This window comes from Urocitellus parryii, chromosome 5, assembly GCF_045843805.1.
Source record: "Urocitellus parryii isolate mUroPar1 chromosome 5, mUroPar1.hap1, whole genome shotgun sequence".
Classification (NCBI taxonomy): Eukaryota; Metazoa; Chordata; class Mammalia; order Rodentia; family Sciuridae; genus Urocitellus; species Urocitellus parryii.
The window spans coordinates 49,914,545-49,920,883 of record NC_135535.1 but is presented as its reverse complement, the minus strand read 5'-3'; positions in this window follow the sequence as shown (position 1 = coordinate 49,920,883).

The following is a 6,339-nucleotide window of genomic DNA, read 5'->3' as shown; positions in this document are numbered from 1 at the left end:
TTCAAATAGTTTCAAAACAAAAGTTCAGGAGATTTGGCTGAGGCAAGAGGAGTCCCAGCACTAGAATGTCACTATCCAACCTCTCCACCACCAGGGGCAGGGGTGTGTAGGAGAAGAGGGGCGGGGAAACATAGTCAATGGACGGAACCAAAGGGAGAGATAAACTGACTTTTTCCTACCTGCTAATCCCACCACCTGATTTTAGCACCCCTTCTCTCAAAGCACAAGCACATGCTTGGGAAACTTCTTGGAAAGCTATTGTTTTGCAACAGGAGGACTGAATAACTTTGGGCTCTCTCACATATCCCATTAATGAGCAGCAAAGTGGTTTCATCCATATGCACAGCCCTCTTGCTGACAAGAGTGTGCTGTATGTGTTAATTGGAGCAGCAGGGAGAAGGCTCAGCAGCTGCTTTCAAATGACACGTTTACCCACTGGGCATTAATGTATTCCAATCGCTGTTTGATCTAAATATTAAAATGCACTTCACAGAGAAGCTTCTCATAGGCTTAGTAACAGAATACCATAATCAGCAAATAAAGGAAACTGCATGGTTTCAGGGAAAGGAAATACAAATAATCCAACTCTGCTAGCACTGAACTCCAGTATAAATCTAGCTGAGTTATTACACTTTAAAAAAAATGTGAAAACAAATGGGTTAAAGAGCCTATAAAACATAATTCTTCCTGGTGAAGATGGCAAAGGGAGAAAAGTTGCAAAATATGCTCACACCCTATTCATCCTTTTATCTTTGAAAGTCACATTTTTCCCTCCTAAATTAAGTAGGACAATCAGAAACACTTCAGACTAGATGAGGGAAGTACTCTAAAGTCTAGACAGGTCAGTGTTAATCATGGATAATCTTTTTTCTCTGTAGCTTCTTTCTTCTTCAGGTTTTTTCAGTGGAATTTTTTTCACACCAGGAAAGAATTGATTTGTTTACAGTATAATTAATCAAACATGACAGCATATTACCAAGTAAACTAATGATATTCTGCAGGACCATGTTCTCCAAAATGTAATTTTAAAAAATGCTTTATGATATACAAGTCTTATTATATACAAGTCATTCAATATCCATGTAATATCAAGATTTTAGGACCATCCCAAAGGTAACTGATTACATGTGGCAACCTGTTGTTACATTAACAAGCAATTTGTCTCTCTTCAAGATTTAGACTATTCTCTGTTTTTGGATATAGACTGCTAATGACAAAGCAGGGAGACATTATTTAGAGAAGCAAACATTCATTAGCCAAGAACATTTCAGCTTTGGAATGTGTAAACTTATTTTCAATAGTTCCATGATTTTCTGCTATCCCTAGAGATTTCTGATTTTTTATGCCTTAGAAGGGAATTTGTGAAGAGAAACACAAACTTCATGATACTGACAAAAAGATGCTATAAAATGTTTTATGGACAAAAAAAAAATCACTTGTCCTTAAGTTCCAAATCCTTCCTTTATTATTCTGACTCTCTCAAACAAAATAAACTAGGACAATTAAAAACTAATGAAAGAAAAATGTGAAGATCTGGAGTCTGGATCTTGAATAAATCACTAAATAAATGATGATAATAATAACATAAAATCTTTTAACTTAATCCATCAGCATGTACAATGAGGATGAGGTAAGCATCATTATATCTCTATGGATGAGGAAAAACATATAATGCACTACTCTTCAACAGTGAAAAGATAAGTATTACATAGAAGAACTTAAAACTTTCCACAAGAGTTTACAGATTTCTTAAATAATGGTAAGCAACCATTTTTGCACAAGAACCAATGCAGATAGTCAAATTATCTATATGCCTATGGGTTTATTTTCAGAAATAAACAGAAATTGTGCTTCTGAGCCTATTATTTGCTTATTTTTGAAAGGTTTTATATGAGAGGTTAATATTTCAATATATACTTGAAATGATACCATTTTAAACAAATGTGGTTATGGTGCTGACAAGGAGTGTTGAGGTCAGCTTTATACGTGGAGGGGTACAGTAGAGAGTTTAAACACTTTATTAAAGCAATCATATGCTTGGGAAGCTGGAATAGGGTAGCTGTTGTTTACAGGAGGCCTCCCTGGGTCATAAACAATGGAAGAATGTGGTAGGGAACAAGATGGGGTCGGGAGAGGGGAGCATATGTGTATATGTCTCAATCTAAAAAGCATCCTTTGGCTGAAGGATGGTGGAAATGGACAAAATCCTTTTAATCAGTCTTCTTGGGTACATATCTGTGAATTTTTCCCACCTTCTATTCTAAATATTTCACATTTAGCAATGGAAGACCAACCTAAATTCTGTATGGCCTTGCTGTTGTGCAATGGTTGGCTAATATCTCACAATAAAGTCAAATTAGCAGAGCACAGTTCAAGTCCTTTCCATAAGGTATACTTTCTTTCTGCAGAATCACCCCTGCCCCCTAAAGCATAAGCACTGGTAACTGGTGTTTTTGTTTTTATTTTTTTATTTTTTAATTAATTATCGTACTCTATGGCCTGAACAGATGCAAATGGCACTTCACAAAACAAATATCTCCCTCAAATACGTATTGTTTTGCTCACACAGTGTTTGGAGCTCTGTTGGTATTTGTGTTTTTAAAACTGAGCTAACATCTAAAAATCAGACGATTTCACAAATAAATCAGACATTTTCTTTTTCTTCTTAAAATATCAAGCCCTGGGCCCATTTCCACAAGGCAAATGTAGATCAGAGCTGAGTGGTGGATGCCACCCATCAAAAAACACCTGCTTTCCACTGAACCATAGTAGCCTCCTCTGAGCCCAGTTCTCTCATTAGGTGACCTCCTGGCCCCTGCTAACATTTATGCTTGTGGACCATGGTTGAAGTGCTATTCTAACCAGCCAGCCCCAAACACTAATTAGAAATGCTAATGCCCTTATATTGTCATGCAAAGAAAGCTAGTTATTCTAACAGATTCCTTGAAATGGAGCTCAATGTTCACTGAACTACAATATTTCTTAGAAAAATATTTTCACATAAGAAAATAAAGCAAGTCAAAATATTCAACAAAATGTACTTCAACCAAAAATTGAAAAAAAAAATATATATATATTAGTAGTGTGACAAATATATATATATATATATTAGTAGACACACACACACACACACACACACACACACACAGGAAGCCTAATTATTTTCCTTCTGGGAAATAGGCAGTTGCCTATACAACATCTGCTTCCATACTCAACTGAATTAGATTCTCTATCCCCTTTTAGGAAAAGAATGGACCAACTACTGAGATTAAATCTCTAATTCACATCCTCTTCTAAATTACTGATTAAGGGAGCCCTTCTGTGCATATTCACATTGAGTAATGGTTACAAGTATTTTCTGAATCATAAAATCTACTAGTGAAATCTTTAAGACACTAAATAATCAGACCTTTTTAGATGCCTGTGTATCTGCCTGTAAAACCAAGAACTGTGGCAGCCTTCCTGTGGCCCCAGGGGACATGCCAGGACACAGTGAAGACTGCAGAATGGGAAGGGAAAAGCACGCTGGCCCTTGGCAATGATGGTTTTCTTCTCCCTGTCAGATGCAGCACCACTATGTTGCAGCAAATAATCTGTAATACCCTTCTTTGCTAAACAAAATCCATAGATCATGTAGCTCATGCATATGTAATGTAAGCACAAAAGTATCTTAACAATAACATGATACATATCTAAATAAGTGCATCTAGAACAGAAGATGCAGTTAGATCTTGGCAACCATTTCCAACAGATAATTTTGAATTTAAGAGGTGATTAGAAGCTATTTCATACAAAGGACAGAAAATAAAAAGTAGAGAGGTGAACACCAGAATAGAAAAAGAATTTGTTCCCCATATATTAAAACTGAAAAATACCTTATGCCTCTAAAGAAGTATTATGTGGATTCAAATACTTATAAATACGTTCATTTACAGCAATATTTATTCATATGGGTAGTAGAGATTGTACAGTATGCAAGACAATTTTTTTCCAGTTTGTAGCATACTTTCTCTTATTTCAGGACTTGCTGCACCCCAAACTGCCACCCACCAAATTTTGGCAACCACCCCCTACCTCCTCAACCCACATTCAGTATTAGAACAAATCACCAAAACTAAGGGGAAAAAAATATTCATTAGCTTTAGAAGCATTTTCCCTGAATAGCTCTTAACTGGGTTTCTAATTTGAGTCTGTCCAATCACTAATTATTTGTGTGGTTTAATAAATAAAGCATAGAGACACCTGCCGACAAAGTTTATATACGTGTGTGTGTGTGTGTGTCTGTGTGTGTGTGTGTGTGTTGGTCTACAAATTGAGTAGTAAAGTAAGCCAACTCATCCATCTGTGAAATATTTCAAGGTTGACCCTCCATTGATGACAAGATTTTGAGTTAAAAAGACAGTGGAGGACTGTGCTTAGGGTTTGATAATGTTTGCTTACTGAGCGTGAAATGAAATTTAACTGTGGCATGTCCACATTTGTAAATTTATTGTGGTTGTTTAGACTTCTTGCAAAATGAAATGTCAGGCAGTCATTCCGAGATTCCAAACATATTAGGCTTCAAAGTGTTCTGATAACAGAGGTTATTCTTTCAGCTTTCAAAGATAGTTTTTCTCTTTCTTCCACCACATAGAATTAATTAATATATTTGTTCAATAGCTAAGTGTGGAATGAGCACAGCAGAGTGAAAATAAAAGCTTAAAAATTATTTCCTAATTTGAATTGCTAAGTGTGCCATGTGAATATTGTAAGGGTTTGAAAAATGTTCATTGTGCCAGAGTTCACGTTTTTCCTGAAGGTGCAATATGTCTTAAGAGGAAAGATTTAGACTAGAAAGTCTCTTCTAGCTACAAGATGTTATTATTTTTATGCAGCTAGATACTTTCAAGTGATGAAAAATAGAGTGCTGATTATGAAGTCTTTTAAGGTAATTGTGAAACTTTACAGGATTTATTTAAGCGCCACATGATGGTTAGGAAGAATAAATTACCAAATGGCTTCTAGTTCCTGGAAATTCTCTTCTCTCCCTCTCCCCCCCCACTACCCCTGTTTTCTCTCTCCTTCTTCCACCTTCCTTCTCTGTCCCCCATTTGTCCTTTCAGGCACTTAGAGAACAAGAAAAAAAAAACTATTTTAAAATGGCATTCATTTATTTATCTATTTAAGTTTGTTTCTTGGTTGGATGGGTGGTTGATTTACCGAAGCAACTAGTTTCAAAATGCTCGGGTTTTTCAATGATTCATTTGGCTACAGAAACATTTTCTAGGTATTTAAAATATTTTCCTACGGTGTCAGTTTTATAAACTGTCATGACTAATATAACTTAAATTTCTCTTTTCTTTCCTTTAAATGCTTTGACAGGACTCACCTTCCCTACCTTCTTGGCCATTTTGTCTTATGGCTCTCTCTCAGACCCCTCCTCCTAGCTGTCCTTTTCAGGCACACTTGTCTGGCTTGGTTTGGAATGTTTTAAATAGTGTTGAGGACTTTTACTTTATAGGAGCTCTTGATCCTCTGTGCTTTCCTTACCGACATTTTTGCTGATTCATTCATTGGTTTGTTTCTTCATTTTTCAGTCAAGGGTTCCTCATGCAATTATTTCAGGTCAGTATTGTCACACAGTGAGCGCGCAGCAGGAGGTAGAGGCACACTCTAAGCCATCACTCTCCTTGATAGCTGCAGGCCCAAGTGTAGAGAAGCCTTCAAAACCATTAACCTAAATGAGGCTTTGGAAGGTCTGTGGCTTTAAGGATTCGCTTATTCACTCTATAAAATGGATTTAGTGCCTGTCACAAGGCTAGATGCTTAATGCATGCCAGCTCTGACCCACCTTTAGAACTGGCCTTATTTCTTATCTTTGCTGGATGATTTTGGTGTTTGACACACTTTTAAGGAAGGAAACTTGAAAGCCCTTGTATAATTTACATAGCATGTTTCCCATGAACCATGAATATTGTGTGCTCACCTCACACTCAGTCTGACTCATCCATTTGACAAATGCTCACTGTGTGTCTGTGGTGCCAGGCTCTGTTCGCACTCTGAAGTCAGAGCAGTGCACCGGAGGACAAAGGCCCCTATTCCCAGGAATAATCTAGATAAGGGGGAACAGAGAACATGCAGGTAAGTCCATATCTGACAAAGTATTTTCCAGCAAAGAGAAGTGACAGGGTGGTAATGATGGAAAGTGACCATGGGAACTTTGTTACAACAGAGGGGATCTGGGAAGGACTTACAGGGAGACACAGTTTGAACAGAGGTAAACAAGACAAAGTGAGCCATCATGCAAAGATCTGGGGGCAGTACCTGCAACACAGAGTAGACAGGAAGGACAAAGAGCTC